We start from the raw sequence: 17,856 nt of genomic DNA on the forward strand, positions 1-17,856 counted from the left end.
AGTTTTATTATCCCATTGCTAACCAGCCATAAACGGAGGACTTGTTAAGTTGAGGCACCCTGTTATTACTCGATGATGTCGTTTGTATAAGTAAGTGAGTGAGTGAGGTGAGTGAGTGTGTGTGTGTGTGTGTGTGTGTGTGTGTGTGTGTGTGTGTGTGTTAGAGGAAGTATTCAGATATTTGTTCTTGTTCCCTCTGACCGGTTCTCTCCGCTCTTGTGCTCAGGTGAGGTGCTCGGCTGATGGATGAAGATGAGGATGATGTGTTCAAGAAGGCTCTACAGTGCTGGCCTTCCTCTCACGGGCAGATAAAGCAGACAGACAGGGGTCTTGAGACCGCAGGGAGACCCCCTGTACCACTCAACGGTATGCTGCGCTGTCGGGCGCATGAGGAGTCCAGACGCTTTCTCTATGGTAAGACACAAACCCAGCGTGACTCGGTGTCTTTGCCCTGGTATATGTGCAGTAGACAGGTGTCTGTCTGTCTGTTTGCCTACAGCCCTGTGGCGTCATTCACTTCTGATCTCAGCAGATTTTATTACCTGTGTTTGTGCCCAGTCACTTTGCAATTCAAATAATGGCAAGTTGCAATTGTTTTGCTGGTGCAGTGCCCTGGCGTACACATGTACTGGCAGAATATAAAGTTGCACACCTCTGCGCTACAAGCGGGCTGTTATTTGATCACTTGAGGTTTCTATTGTTTACAATGGGTACTAGAATCTTTCGAAGTGAAAATATAAAGCTCACTTTAAAACAAAAGTACTTAAAATTCACTTTAGATATTTAGAAATGTTCTGTTTATATACAGGGGCAAGAAAAGCTGGTTTCTACATCAATTGGTCATGAAATGTGGCCTCATCAAGTATAGACAAACACAAAGTCAAACACAGTTATAATCTTTCGTGTTTATTGAACACATCCCATTAAACATGCACAGAGCTGTGGAAAAAGTAAGTGAACCCTTGGAGTTAATAACTGGCCTATCCTCCTTTGGCAGTAATAACCTCAATCAAGCCTTTCCGGTAGATGCGGATTGGATCATTCTTCCTTACAGAACTGCTTCAGACATATTCTTAGGATGTCTGGAGTCACTCTTGAGGTCATTCCACAGCATCTCTATTGGGTTAAGGTCTGGGCTCTGACTGGGACACTCCAAAAGTGGATTTTCTTTTTCTGAAATCATTCTGTAGTGGATTTACTTTCATGTTTAGGGTCATTGTCCTGCTGGATCACTCAACTTCTACTGAGCTTCAGCTGGCACACTGCCACCCTGACATTATCCTGTAGATATCTTGATAAACTTTTACCTCTGATGGCAAGTGGTCCAGGCCCTGAAACAGCAAATCAGTCCCAAATCATGATGCTCCCTCCACCGTGCTTCACCATTGGCACGATGTTTTTATGTTGGTATACGGTGCTATTTTTATGCCATATGTAGTCCTTCAGTTTCATCAGTCCACAAAACATTTTCCCAGTTGTGTTGTGGAGTGTCAAGGTTGTCTCTGGCAAACTTTAGGTGTGCAGAAATGTTTTTATTGGAAAGCAGCGTCTTCCTTCATGATGTCCTGCCATGAACACCATACCTGTTTAATGTTTACTGTATAGTAGACTCATGAACAGAGATGTTAACCAGTTCCCATGATTCCTTCAAATCTTTATCTGTCACCCTAGTGTTCTTCTTTACCTCATTGAGCATTCTGCGGTGTTCCCTTTGAGTCGTCTTGACTGGACAGCCACTTCCAGAGAGAGTACCTATAGTACTAAATCATCTCCATTTATAGACAGTTTGTCTAACTGTGGACAGATGAATATCTAACGGCCACTTCTAGTGAGAGTACCTATAGTACTAAATCATCTCCATTTATAGACAGTTTGTCTAACTGTGGACAGATGAATATCTAACGGCCACTTCTAGAGAGAGTACCTATAGTACTAAATCATCTCCATTTATAGACAGTTTGTCTAACTGTGGACAGATGAATATCTAACGGCCACTTCTAGAGAGAGTACCTATAGTACTAAATCATCTCCATTTATAGACAGTTTGTCTAACTGTGGACAGATGAATATCTAACGGCCACTTCTAGAGAGAGTACCTATAGTACTAAATCATCTCCATTTATAGACAGTTTGTCTCACTGTGGACAGATGAATATCTAACGGCCACTTCTAGAGAGAGTACCTATAGTACTAAATCATCTCCATTTATAGACAGTTTGTCTAACTGTGGACAGATGAATATCTAACGGCCACTTCTAGAGAGAGTACCTATAGTACTAAATCATCTCCATTTATAGACAGTTTGTCTAACTGTGGACAGATGAATATCTAACGGACACTTCTAGAGAGAGTACCTATAGTACTAAATCATCTCCATTTATAGACAGTTTGTCTAACTGTGGACAGATGAATATCTAACGGCCACTTCTAGTGAGCGTACCTATAGTACTAAATCATCTCCATTTATAGACAGTTTGTCTAACTGTGGACAGATGAATATCTAACGGCCACTTCTAGAGAGAGTACCTATAGTACTACATCATCTCCATTTATAGACAGTTTGTCTCACTGTCGACAGATGAATATCTAACGGCCACTTCTAGAGAGAGTACCTATAGTACTAAATCATCTCCATTTATAGACAGTTTGTCTAACTGTGGACAGATGAATATCTAACGGACACTTCTAGAGAGAGTACATATAGTACTAAATCATCTCCATTTATAGACAGTTTGTCTCACTGTGGACAGATGAATATCTAACGGCCACTTCTAGTGAGAGTACCTATAGTACTAAATCACCTCCATTTATAGACAGTTTGTCTACCTGTGGACAGATGAATATCTAACGGCCACTTCTAGTGAGAGTACCTATAGTACTAAATCATCTCCATTTATAGACAGTTTGTCTAACTGCGGACAGATGAATATCTAACGGACACTTCTAGAGAGAGTACCTACAGTACTAAACCATCTCCATTTATAGACAGTTTGTCTCACTGTGGACAGATGAATATCTAACGGACACTTCTAGAGAGAGTACCTACAGTACTAAACCATCTCCATTTATAGACAGTTTGTCTCACTGTGCACAGATGAATATCTAACGGCCACTTCTAGTGAGAGTACCTATAGTACTAAATCATCTCCATTTATAGACAGTTTGTCTAACTGTGCACAGATGAATATCTAACGGCCACTTCTAGTGAGAGTACCTATAGTACTAAATCATCTCCATTTATAGACAGTTTGTCTAACTGCGGACAGATGAATATCTAACGGACACTTCTAGTGAGAGTACCTACAGTACTAAACCATCTCCATTTATAGACAGTTTGTCTCACTGTGGACAGATGAATATCTAACGGACACTTCTAGAGAGAGTACCTATAGTACTAAATCATCTCCATTTATAGACAGTTTGTCTAACTGTGCACAGATGAATATCTAACGGCCACTTCTAGAGAGAGTACCTATAGTACTAAATCATCTCCATTTATAGACAGTTTGTCTCACTGTGGACAGATGAATATCTAACGGCCACTTCTAGTGAGAGTACCTATAGTACTAAATCATCTCCATTTATAGACAGTTTGTCTAACTGCGGACAGATGAATATCTAACGGACACTTCTAGAGAGAGTACCTATAGTACTAAACCATCTCCATTTATAGACAGTTTGTCTCACTGTGGACAGATGAATATCTAACGGACACTTCTAGAGAGAGTACCTATAGTACTAAATCATCTCCATTTATAGACAGTTTGTCTAACTGTGCACAGATGAATATCTAACGGCCACTTCTAGTGAGAGTACCTATAGTACTAAATCATCTCCATTTATAGACAGTTTGTCTACCTGTGGACAGATGAATATCTAACGGCCACTTCTAGTGAGAGTACCTATAGTACTAAATCATCTCCATTTATAGACAGTTTGTCTCACTGTGGACAGATGAATATCTAACGGACACTTCTAGTGAGAGTACCTATAGTACTAAATCATCTCCATTTATAGACAGTTTGTCTAACTGTGGACAGATGAATATCTAACGGCCACTTCTAGTGAGAGTACCTATAGTACAAAATCACCTCCATTTATAGACAGTTTGTCTAACTGCGGACAGATGAATATCTAACGGCCACTTCTAGTGAGAGTACCTATAGTACTAAATCATCTCCATTTATAGACAGTTTGTCTCACTGTGGACAGATGAATATCTAACGGACACTTCTAGTGAGAGTACCTATAGTACTAAATCATCTCCATTTATAGACAGTTTGTCTCACTGTGGACAGATGAATATCTAACGGACACTTCTAGTGAGAGTACCTATAGTACTAAATCATCTCCATTTATAGACAGTTTGTCTACCTGTGGACAGATGAATATCTAACGGCCACTTCTAGTGAGAGTACCTATAGTACTAAATCATCTCCATTTATAGACAGTTTGTCTCACTGTGGACAGATGAATATCTAACGGACACTTCTAGTGAGAGTACCTATAGTAATAAATCATCTCCATTTTATATCTAAATATCTAAATTCTTCAAGGTAACTTTGTAACCCTTTCCAGCTTTATGCAATGCTACAATTATTGATCGTAGGTTTCTAAGATCTCTTGTTTGTGAGGCATGGTCCACGTCAGCTTCTTGTGAATAGGAAACTGAAAATGTTTGAGTGCTTTTTATAAGTCAAAGTAGATTTAACCCACACCTACAATCTCGTTTCATTAGTTGGATGCCAGTTTTGCCAATTCCTGACACTAAATGGCTTTTGTTGATGTCATGAGCCTAGGGGTTCACTTACTTTTTACAACCTACTCTATGAAAGTTTGAACGATGTATTATATTTGAACGATGTATTATATATGTACAAGTACAATAATTGAATTTGTACATAGGTTGTGTTTGTTCATTGTTGTAAAATTAAACCAGATTTTAAGATACATTTGTACATAAATGCAGGTAATTTAACGCATCTACATTTTAACACTGAATTGTGTTGAATGCTTTTACTGAAGCATATCAACACTTTACAACCTCAGATTTCATGATAGATCTGTCTTTAAATGTTTACACTGTATATTATTGTCGAAAATAAGTTTCTCTATGGAGAAAGTTAACAGGATTTTTACTTCTATACCACATGGGCAATCCGCTGATCTGCTGTTAGTGGCGTATCTTCAGAAAGCGTTTCGTTTTTGATGTTGCGTCACTTGTCTCTCAAACTTGAAATCGTCAGGCCTTCATGACTCATCGCTTTTAGCAGCCAGACCGCAGAGAGTTTTTCCCTCATGCTTTTATTTTTATCCTGTTTGCTTTTTAACGCTTATGCCCTCATTTACATTTATGCATTTGGCTGACACTTTTTATCCAAAGTGACTTACAGAGCACTTATTACAGGGACAATCCCCCCGGAGCAACCTGGAGTTAAGTGTCTTACTCAAGGACACAATGGTGGTGACTGTGGGGATCGAACCAGCAACCTTCTGCTTACCAGTTCTGTGCTTTAGCCCACTACTTCACCACCACTCCATAGCCCACATAGCCAAAGGGTAGAAGACATTTTTTGATATCTGAAATAAACATCAGTTTAATCTGGTAAATGCAACCCACAACTGTGTAGTTAGATGATAAGATACAATCATGCTAAAGCGTGAACACAACCTGTTCAGTCCTGGTTGCTTTCAGTTGTTGTTGTGATAGGAGAATGATATAGAGACGTATATAAACTTGTATTTTAAACAACTTAATCTGTATATCACGGATGTGTACAATCAAAGCTACAAGCTAAGTTCATCCTCAACTTTTATGATAGTTTTTAAGTAGCTTCAAACTGGGCAAACATTGTACGATTATTGAAGTGTTCGTCGTAGGGAAAAATTGGCCCTTCACGCTACAAATCGTGACCAGAGTCGTTGATGTCGATGTATATCATACAGTGTGACAAAGACCGTTGATGACGCAAACAGTCTGCTTTTCACTTTTATCCAAGATCTCAGTGATGTCATATCATAAAATCTGAAGTTTGCTCAATTTATTCTGTATGTGACCCACGAGGAACCCGATTGTGTTTGATTCGAGTCACACATTTATTACTGTTTCTCTGAATAGGTAACGCAGGATTGCTACTTTTAGCTCCGCCCACCCACTCTCAACGTGCAGACGTCTTGCTACGGGGGAACCTGCAGGCAATGGATCCTCCTGCGCAGAGCGTCGAAACCCTCATCGGGCAAAAACTCCAGCTGATCGGAGATCAGTTCTATCAGGAACACATGACGGTGAGTCTTGTCCAGTAACGCAACAACCCACAAGTCTCCTCACAAACCGCTACATTCAAATGAAATGATATTGTAATCCGGTGGTACTCAACTGATGGGTCTGAATGCACAAAATGGCTCGTGCATTTAGATGCATTCAATGTAAATAACCGTGCATTTAGGATTGAAAAATAAATCGAACTAGATGGGGAAAGTTTGTCTTGTTGTTTGCATTGTTGGCTTGACAAAGCCTTGTCTGAAATGGCTTCATCCGCAACCTCTTCCTTGTCAGACATCATCTTCAAAGGGGAAAAAAAACACCAGAGTGTGAACTGGCCATAAACCATCTCTGTAGAATAACAGAGCCAACATAATTATTCACTTTTAAAGAGCACCTATTATGGTTTTTAAGCATGCCTAAGGTCTCAAACAATAGATTTACATGCATCCAAGGTCAAGTAATAAGCATTCATTCTAAACTCTGCCTTACAGAGAGCATACTCTGCTCTGATTGGTCCGTTCTAAAGGATTCATTCTAAACTCCGCCTTTTCAGAGAGCATACTCTGCTCTGATTGGTCCGTTCTAAAGAACTCATTCTAAACTCCGCCTTTCAGAGAGCATACTCTGCTCTGATTGGTCAGATGTCCCAGTCTGTTGTGATTGGTCTACCGCTTAGTGTAGTGTTTGTGGGCGGGTCAAAGCTGTTCGTGAGCAGCCAGTGAAGACCAGAGGCGGGGTTTATTGTTACCAAATTACTTGGGTTAGGACAGGAAGTAAGTCTGGAATTACTAACGACTCATTTCAGGTGTTCAGAATTGGTTCTTTCTTTGGGAGTCAATTACTCCATTTGTCCTGCACTTTGATTTTTGAGACATTGCCAAATTTTTTACCTTAACAAACAGCTCCATAACACACTACATGAAAGGTCATATTTGAAAAACAATAATAGGTAAGAATAGAAAATGTTACCAACTTCTTTTGTTGTTGTCATTTAAGACCTTGCGCTTAATCAAACGCAACTTTTATTTGGCGTTTAAAGTTCATTTTGGGTGAATTCACGTCACTTGTTAGAAGCTTGACAAATTAGATGCCAACATGGACTGATTGTTTGACATGCCCTCATCTTTGAAAACCCTGAACATACTGTAACTAAGCATAGGGAAAGAAAATACTACTTCGACTACATTAAATACAGGTCTCAGGGTTGGGTACCGTGTTGGTTTGTCAATGTTAAATATGGGTACTAAAGCAAAAGCAGTTGGATTATGAGTTGGGACATGGTTGCTTATTAACACTGTTTATGACTCCATGCAATTCTTCTTTGCCCAATTGGGTAAAAGTCTAATTAAAATGTTTGTTTTTTTATACATTGGGTCGTAATCAAGTCCACCAGCAGCAGGTTTGGCGGACATTGTTGAGCAGTCGAGACTTCAACATTCAACATAGCTTCAGTGTTTTCTGTGTGCCTTGTTTGTTTTGGCCGGACTGTTTCCTGACTGTGCAGTTGTTTGACCTCTCGTTCTGCCCCCAAGACTCGAGTCAACTGGGGCAACCCTGCTCTCTCTATTTCTGTCACTCGCCCACCCCGGCTTGAGGTTCCTGTTTACTGCGCTCTTTTCCTCCTTTGTGTATCCATAACACTGCAGAGTGGAGTTTGTGTGTAAAGCGAAATACACACGATTAAATCGCTGTGGGTCGCCAACTTGCTCCACTGTTGGCCATTAGTAGTTATTAATATTCTGACAAGGCTCATGCGAGCTTCTTTACTCCCATTAGTAGATATCATATCATATTGTTACTTATTTGCATAATACTGTGGTGCATTTTTGGGCTGCCACACTCAAGTTTAAAAGCTCACAGTTCACATACTGTGGGCTAATGGCAAAATTAACATACAAACATAAAAAAAAGACTTGTTAGATTCATAAATAATATTGTATGTGTTTATAATATTATGATAAACAACGTTTTTGTTGGTGTCCTAACTTTGTAAACATGTCATTCTGGTTCTGTTCACTCGACCTCACTTTGAGAAGTCTCATTTTACTCCACTAGATGGCAGCAAACACTAGAAAAATAATCGTTACACTGTCACGTTCCATCACAATACACAGATGTGATCTGTAGGGGGCGCTCTAACACATTATACCCCTCACAGATGTGAACTGTAGGGGGCGCTCTAACACATTATACCCCTCACAGATGTGAACTGTAGGGGGCGCGCTAACACATTTTACCCCTCACAGATGTGAACTGTAGGTGGCGCTCTAACACATTATACCCCTCACAGATGTGAACTGTAGGTGGCGCTCTAACACATTATACCCCTCACAGATGTGAACTGTAGGGGGCGCTCTAACACATTATACCCCTCACAGATGTAAAGTGTAGGGGGCGCTCTAACACATTATACCCCTCACAGATGTGAACTGTAGGGGGCGCTCTAACACATTATACCCCTCACAGATGTGAACTATAGGGGGCTCTAACACATTATACCCCTCACAGATGTGAACTGTAGGGGGCGCTCTAACACATTATACCCCTCACAGATGTGAACTATAGGGGGCGCTCTAACACATTATACCCCTCACAGATGTGAACTATAGGGGGCGCTCTAACACATTTTACCCCTCACAGATGTGCTCGTCCATAGACATTCAGTCTAATGTTCAGTTCAAGCAACACCCTCATTATTTCATTGAATATCTCGTCCTCTGAGTGGACTACAAGCTCAATCTAGGGGTCATTAGAAAGCTGAGATCCTCCCCTTTGTGTATGATCATCAATAGTCAATAGGTAAAAGCAGATTGAAAAAAAAAGTGGCGAGTTGTGCGCGGATGCCGTGGAGAATAGCGTGAAGCCTCCACACGCGCTACGTCTCCATGGTAACGCCCTCAACAAGCCACGTGATAAGATGCGCGGATTGACGGTCTCAGACGCAGTTCAAAAGATTTTCAAAAGAGTCACAAAGTGAAATATGACATTTGTAAGTCATCAAATACAAACGTCTAATGCGTTAGAGCGCCACCTACATTTCAGATCGACAGTTTGTGATGGAAGATGATCTAGTACTTGCTTACTAGTGGAATAAATTAAGCCTATATGGAGGGAGATGGTGAGCTTTTACATTTCAGCGTGAAAAATTGTGGGCGGCAGAACCTTTCGTTTCGTTTTTACCTGATTGTATTAGTCGAACAAATTGCTAGTGCTGTTTATTCGGTTAACCATCTATAGTTCAGATGGCTTCAACAGAAGCATAAAACATTGATTAACAACCCCAGAGCTCATGGTAGGTCCGTCTTTAAAGCCTAACCTAATCTTTAAAAGTTTGGTGTTGTAAGATAAGGCTGGTGTTGTCTTCTGTATATGGAAGGGTGGCATTGCACTGATTCATTGTGAGTAATGAGGTCTTGGTGATGGTTGGTGTGAGCTTTAAAGTCTATTTGATTGTCTGTTTGGAGGGAAATGAGATCTCAGACATGTAGACACGTGTCCTAACATGACTGGGTGTCCGACGTGCAATTGTCTTCCCCCTAAGTAGCAAAAATGGCAAATGAGATCTCTGTAATATCCCAGTTAGTTCTCTTAGACAGCAATGAGAATAAATGCAGGGCAAACCTGCTTCTTGTGTCACAGTAATGTCACATGTGTCTCTAAACGTCAGAGATCTCAATATGAACTTTGAGCAATAAAACGTTCATCTGGGGGAATTCAGAAGACATTACACAGGCAATGTAATTCATATTTGAAAGTTTAAGTCTGGATCATGATTTCTGGAAATCACGGTATCATTAGTTGTGTGTTGTTATGAAATGTTTGGCAGCTGGTGAAGTGTTGATGACATCTCGTGAGATTAGTGTGCATCAGTATGCTCCTCCTGTAGTGTGCGCTGCTGCTTATGGACGTCTGTTGCATTGATTGTGTAATAGCGTCTTGAGTATCAGTGAAGGTAAAACACTGCAGGCTGTTGGCATCTCTCCATCTTTCTCTTTCTGTCTTTCTTTGGCTCTAATACTTATTTTCTCTTTCGTCCTCACACTGCTATCTTGGTTCATTTCTTTACTTCTTAGCAATTATTCCGCTCAAGTTGGTTAACTGTTGTTGGCACATGGCCTCGTTACATTTGGTTTTCTAATTGTCGGTTAACATTTGATTCAGAACGGCAAACTTGACTGAAAGACTCAACGATTGATTCATGTAGCGTTAACTACAGTCTTGACCAACTACAGTCTTGACCAACTACAGTCTTGACTAAATACAGTCTTGACTAAATACAGTCTTGACCAACTACAGTCTTGACCAACTACAGTCTTGACCAACTACAGTCTTGAAAGTTTAGAAGCTCTACTATCCAATGCATGTAAAGATTATGACCAAAACTGAACAAGTGCTTTGAAATTTGCAGATAAATCAGAAGTGTTAAGTATTTGGAAAGCTCTCAAAGAGTAAAATACAACAAGCCTATTTGTTTTACTCACAGACAAAAATATAGTGAGTAAACACTAAATATATGTCTTTGACAATCATGCTAGTGTTGCTTATATGCCGCATTTTCACTTATAATGTCAGAAAATATAAACGGAACATAAAATCTCACATATCATTATGTAGAGTCTGTGATTATCTTTCAATCGAGTCCACACACAAGATAATCAGATGTATAGATCATTAGATAATCCACATGAAGCACAATGTTACATATGACCACCAGGAGATGGCGCCAAATACACGACACAGACTCACTGATGACTCAAATGACACAGAATGAAACTCATTCTGTGAAATCTCATGACTAAAATCATGTCTGCATGCTATGCAAACCTTTAGTCATTGTTGTGTTTGCATGTGTAATTAGTTCTTATGTACAATTATTATCTTTTATTTGTTTGGAGATGTTTTTGGACACTATGATCAATTATATTTGTAATGTTGTAACTTTTGATCGCTTTGTCGTATCATCACAATATTTTCTCAGATACAGTCGACATGATTGAGAACAAAACAAAATCAGTTTATCAGCATAATGACACCTTATTTACACCCAGAGATATATAATGTCAAATCAGAGAAACAGTTAATTTTTAAAAAGTTAAAAAGTTAATATTGTGATACATTCTGAGAGTATCAGATTATATCACAATATATATCATTAAAATTTTTGAAAAATTGTCTTTACAGTGAAACCAAACACTCGACCCTCCTTGTTTGTTTCTTTTTTGTCGAGTTATAAGCCCTTCATTTTGGGTATGCCACTGAAACCTCTTTAGAGCCTAAAGGGTTAAGTTATAAAAGAAAATGGAGTGGTGGTGGTGTAGTGGTCTAAGCACATAACTGCTAATCTGGTAATCAGAAGGTCGCTGGTTTGATCCCCACAGTCACCACCATTGTGTCCTTTAGTAAGACACTTAACTCCAGGTTGCTCCGGGGGGATTGTCCCTGTAATAAGTGCTCTGTATAATACATTGGTACTCAGAAGGTCGCTGGTTTGATCCCCACAGTCACCACCATTGTGTCCTTGAGTAAGACACTTAACTCCAGGTTGCTCCGGGGGGATTGTCCCTGTAATAAGTGCACTGTATAATACATTGGTCTCAGAAGGAATTGTCCCTGTAATAAGTGCACTGTAAGTCACTTTGGATAAAAGCGTCTGCCAAATGCATAAATGTAAATGTAACTGTCAAATTAAAATACATAAAGTTTGCTAGATTTACGCTGCTAAGTGAGGCATCATCGCACTCTGTAAAAATGTTCACTTTGACATTGAGTCAGTGAATGAGAGGAGACGTCTCTCTAAAGCTGTTTCACTCAAGTTTAGATCCTTTAGTGCTGGTGTTGATCTGCGGTTGCATGCTGCAATACAGATCCTGCAGCCAGCACAGACGCTCGCAGCATTAATGCCAGCATTACTCTCGCCATCCGAGTGTCTGCAGCACGTCAAGCGCAGATGAATGACCTGCAGGGGCGGTGATAAGAGCTGCTGCTGACAGATACATCACTGTTCACTCTCGACAGCTCTGTGAGGCCCCTGGGGGCCCAAGATACAGAAGAGCTGTATGACTAGAATCGACTGACTAATAGAGTGTTACTTGTGTTAGTAAAATGTTTCAAGACTTTACTTCTCGATGGCTAAATCAACATATTTATGTTGGTTTGACAAAGCCAATACACTGTTATTCTACAGACTTTGATTAGGGTTTTTCCAAAATACCCAAACCAAGAACAAAAGGATCAATTGTTACTCCTCCTTAAACTCTCAAGCTACATCCACTAAACTAAACTAAAGTTTGAACTTCAGACTGTTTTGAAGAATTAAGAAAAATCCCATAGACTTGTACTGACCGTTCAAACCATAGACTGTAAAAAAAGATGGACGACGCCCCTTCGCTCTTTTCCATTGGTGAGAACTGAAGCCGCCAGTGTCCCGATATGCTAGGGAGGGTAGAGTCACATGGGGTTACCAAATTGGCCCGGTTGCTAGGGAGGGTAGAGTCACATGGGGTTACCAAATTGGCCCGGTTGCTAGGGAGGGTAGAGTCACATGGGGTTACCAAATTGGCCCGGTTGCTAGGGAGGGTAGAGTCACATGGGGTTACCAAATTGGCCCGGTTGCTAGGGAGGGTAGAGTCACATGGGGTTACCAAATTGGCCCGGTTGCTAGGGAGGGTAGAGTCACATGGGGCAACCAAATTGGCCCTGTTGCTAGGGAGGGTAGAGTCACATGGGGTAGCCTAACTGGCCCGGTTGCTAGGGAGGGTAGAGTCACATGGGGTTACCAAATTGGCCCGGTTGCTAGGGAGGGTAGAGTCACATGGGGTTACCAAATTGGCCCGGTTGCTAGGGAGGGTAGAGTCACATGGGGCAACCAAATTGGCCCTGTTGCTAGGGAGGGTAGAGTCACATGGGGCAACCAAATTGGCCCTGTTGCTAGGGAGGGTAGAGTCACATGGGGTTACCAAATTGGCCCGGTTGCTAGGGAGGGTAGAGTCACATGGGGCAACCAATTTGGCCCTGTTGCTAGGGAGGGTAGAGTCACATGGGGCAACCAAATTGGCCCGGTTGCTAGGGAGGGTAGAGTCACATGGGGTAACCAAATTGTCCCGGTTGCTAGGGAGGGTAGAGTCACATGGGGTAACTAAATTGTCCCGGTTGCTAGGGAGGGTAGAGTCACATGGGGTAACCTCCTCGTGGTGGTGATTAGTGGTTCTCTCAATGGGGCGTGTGGTGAGTTTTGTGTGGATCGTGGAGAGTAGCATGAGCCTCCACATGCTGTGAGTCTCCACGGTGTCATGCACAACGAGTCACGTGATGAGATGCGCGGGTTGACGGTCTCAGAAGCGGCGGCGACTGACACTCGTCCTCCACCACCCGGATTTAGGCGAGAAACGGTGCCACCACGAGGACTTGGAGCGCATTGGGAATTGGACATTCCAAAATGGGAAGAGAAAAAAATCATTTGAGTCAAAAGAGTCTCTAGTTTCATCCGATATCAAATATTTTGTCATTTTTATGATTTATCGCAAAACAGCACGTAGTTAAACGCATATGTGGCTCAGGTGGTAGAGCGGGTCGGCCACTAATCGCAGGGTTGGTGGTTCGATTCCTGGCCCACGTGACTCCACATGCCGAAGTGTCCTTGGGTAAGACACTGAACCCCAAGTTGCTCCCAATGGCAGACTAGCACCTTGCATGCAGCTCTGCCGCCATTGGTGTGTGTGTGTGTGTGTGTTAATGACATGCAGTGACGGAGGAGGAGACGCACGCTTACCCTCTTGTGGAGTGATAAAATGATGAATCGTGACAGACCTACAGTAGCCAATCATAGACTTGCATATTGACATGCTTGCACACTGTTTTTCGATCAGCCCGTTTTAAAGATGAAAAAGTGAAGTTGTGCAATACATTGAGTGTGTATGTGAGTTAAACATGACTTCATCCATTTTCCCATCAGATATGAGCACGTCAGAAAGCATGTGTGGCACAGACACGTGTGTTTGCCATAGAAAGGGGATGTGTTTGAGAAACACATTTCCTGTTGGTTGGTCCGTCACTGACACAGACCTCACAGAAACACATCAGCAGCTCAGACAATGACTAATCCTCCAGAGATCTGCTGGTTTCCCTCGAACATTTGTAGAACTGACTACAGGAAAACTGCACAGTGTTTCTTTTAATGCAGTATTGTTTATATTAACGGCATGTTATTACCATACAATTATTTCATTGTGATTTTATGTTTATTACTGATAAACTCCCCTAATGGAGACTTTAGCTACTTTAAACGGCAGTTTTGAGAGAGAGCGACAGATAAGTGTTGACTCGTGGGATCTCAGCAGCTGATTGGCTGTCTGCACGCAGAGCTGATAAACTTGCTGGAATTATGACATTGTGTGTGTGTGTGTGCTTGTGTGTGCTTATATGTGCGTGCACAAGTGTGTGAGTATGTATGTGTGTGAGTATGTATGTATGTATGTGAGTATGTGTGTGCGCGCGTGCGTGTGTGTGTGCTTATATGTGCGTGCACGAGTGTGTGCGTGTGTGTGTGTGTGTGTGTGTGTGTGTGTGTGTGATTATGTATGTATGTATGTATGTGAGTATGTGTGTGTGTGTGCAGTATGTATGTATGTATGTATGTATGTATGTGTGTATATGTGTATGTGTGTATATGTGTGTGTGTGTGTGTGCGCACGTGCGTGTGTGTGTGTGTGTGTGTGTGTATATGTGAGTATGTGTGTGTGTGTATGTATGTATGTATGTATGTGTGTATATGTGAGTGTGTATATGTGTGTGTGTGTGCGTGCGTGCAGGTGTGTGTGTGTGTATATGTGAGTATGTGTGAGTGTGTGTGTGTGTGTGTGTGTGTGTGTGTGTGTGTGTATATGTGAGTATGTGTGTGCACGCGTGCGTGTGTGTGTGTGTGTGTGTGTGTGTGTGTGTGTGTGTGTGTGTGTGTGTGTGTGTGTGTGTGTGTGTGTGTGTGTGTGTGTGAGTGTGGTGAAACAGTTCTTATCTCATGCTAAATTTAGCCGCTGACTCAGTTTGGACAGTTGTGAGACAGAATGACACGCACGCAAACATTCACACATACTCACACACCACTTACACATAAATCACAAGTGAAACGTTTGGAAACATTTGACTGAATTGATGTTAGTATGTTACCCATGATTTAAAAACCTTTTGATCTGAAGCCGTATGATATTTAACCCTGCAGAAAAACACAAACATGTCCACCTTCAAGGAATAACTCACTTATGTCTCCTCAAACTCGTATGACTTTCTTTTTTCTCCGGAACACAAATGAAGATATTTTAATTGGAGATATGTGGTCTTTCATAAGGGCATCATAAGTGCATTAATGTGTACAGTGAATGCATCAAACACGAGGAAATACGATCGATCTTCAAATCATGATTGCACCAAAAAGATTTATAATGAAAAAAAGGTGCATTTTAGTCTGTTTCTTACACAAAACCTTTGTTTAGATTCAGAAGACATGGATTAAACCTCTTGAGCTGTGTGGAGGATTACAGGTCGACCGGTTGTGGATTTTGACGGTGGTGGAAAAGGCCGATCCCCGCTTAATCTGCATATAGTTATTATTTTTATTGATTTATAGAATGATGAAACATTTCTTTTGTCTTTCCTTCCTATGACAGACACAGACATTGAGACAACAAGAGTCCAAAATGAATAAACTCCAAAAAGCAGTTTAATGTGCAACCAAAGTCCCAATAATAACCACATTTTTGGTGCATAACACCGGCTGTATAACTATAAACAAGCCAGAAATTCACCAGGGACTTGCAGCTACATGATCTATATGCAAGTATTTACCAAATAATAAAGCTTTTTATAGCCTATATATTCACCAGATGAAGACCTTTGTGTATATATATATATATATATATATATATATATATATATACATTTATTTATATATATATTTATTTATTTATTTATTCACCATTTAAAAAACAACTACTGACGAAGATTTTTGCCAATAACCGATAGTTCCAAAATGCAACAATCGGCACCGATTAATCGGTAAAACCGGTCTACCTCTTGTATGATGCCCTCATATTTCCATCGAAGTATCTTCGTTTGTGTTCCACAGAAGTAAGAAGGACAAGGATGAGAAGTCGGGATGCACCGATACCACTTTTTCTCTTCCGATTCCGATATGGGAAATCTCAGTATCGGCCGATACTGATCCTGATCCGATACCAGTGATGTTATTTCGCATAATCAGTTTAGAATATCTTAGAATTATCTACATTATTATACGTGTGGTCATGACCGAAAGAACTAGGTCGCGAGTACAAGCGGCCGAAATGGGCTTCCTCAGAAGGGTGGCGGGCTTCTCCCTTAGAGATAGGGTGAGGAGCTCAGTCATCCGTGAGGAGCTCGGAGTAGAGCCGCTGCTCCTTTGTGTCGAAAGGAGTCAGTTGAGCTGGTTTGGGCATCTGGTAAGGATGCCCGCTGGGCGCCTCCCTAGGGAGGTGTTTCAGGCACGTCCAGCTGGGAGGAGGCCTCGGGGAAGACCCAGGATTAGGTGCAGAGATTACATCTCCACACTGGACTGGGAACGCCTCGGGGTCCCCCAGTCAGAGCTGGTTAATGTGGCTCGGGATAGGGAAGTTTGGGGCCCCCTGCTGGAGCAGCTGCTCCCGCGACCCGACTTCGGATAAGCGGTTGAAGATGGATGGATGGATTATACATGTGTGGAAGTAATTGGGAGTCCTCTTTAATATGTAAAGAAACACAAACCTGTAACGACACATTATTTCAATGTAAATGTATCAATTATTAAAAAACACTTTATTATTAATTTAGTTTATTGGATAATGTAAAATTTAGTTGTAAGATATCAGCTCACTTTTCATTCAGCCATCATTTGTAAACAAACATTAATATATTATAATAGTAATATATCTCAATCGTGCACTTTTTAACCCCTCACGCTTTTATTTTGACATTCTGAAGTCTCCGGGACGTCCTGTAGGTGTGTGTTTGTGGGCTAGTTCACTGTAGGTTAATTCGCCTGTTATTCAGATTCTGGTGAAATGCTCCTCCGGTGCCGTTCTAAATGCACCGAACTATTGAGCATCTGCATCGGAGATGATGTTCACGAGTAGCGCTCAAATATTGCGCAATCGCGGAAGGCTAAAAATAGCCGCGAGCATGTGTGTAAACAGAGCAGCGCCATTCAATAACACACTGGAGCTGCGCGTGCATTTTATATATTTACTTATTAAACAGTCTTCTGTGATTCACAGAGCTATCGCACGTCTTCAAGTGGCTTTGAATAAAATGCACGAGTCATATGAACTACATTAATGGTGCTTTAATGGTTCATTTTTGGAGCTTGACAGTAACGAACATGACGATCACACTGTATCGGATTTGGGATTTGAGACCCGATCCGTCTAAAAGCTTCCGTATCGGAGCCGGAACCGATCCAGGTATCAGATCGGTGCATCCCTAAGACACGAGGATGAGTGAACAATGACAGAATTACCATTTATGGGTGACCTACTGTATGTTCTGAGGCTGACACGTTTGTGTTTTTCTCATTCTAAATATCCTTG

At 41.2% G+C, this 17,856-nt stretch overlaps 1 long non-coding RNA gene across 1 annotated transcript in view; it reads right to left on the bottom strand.

Annotated features, from left to right (window-relative positions):
- Positions 1-2,658: 2,658 nt before the first annotated feature.
- The window catches only part of LOC127656941 (uncharacterized), a 452,192-nt gene continuing 436,994 nt past the window's right edge, over positions 2,659-17,856 (bottom strand). The window contains exon 4 of the long non-coding RNA XR_007972214.1: positions 2,659-2,784. This is a non-coding gene — a long non-coding RNA (uncharacterized LOC127656941). The remainder of the gene's footprint in view (positions 2,785-17,856) is intronic.

The sequence above is a fragment of the Xyrauchen texanus genome, chromosome 16, assembly GCF_025860055.1.
Source record: "Xyrauchen texanus isolate HMW12.3.18 chromosome 16, RBS_HiC_50CHRs, whole genome shotgun sequence".
NCBI classification, from domain to species: Eukaryota; Metazoa; Chordata; class Actinopteri; order Cypriniformes; family Catostomidae; genus Xyrauchen; species Xyrauchen texanus.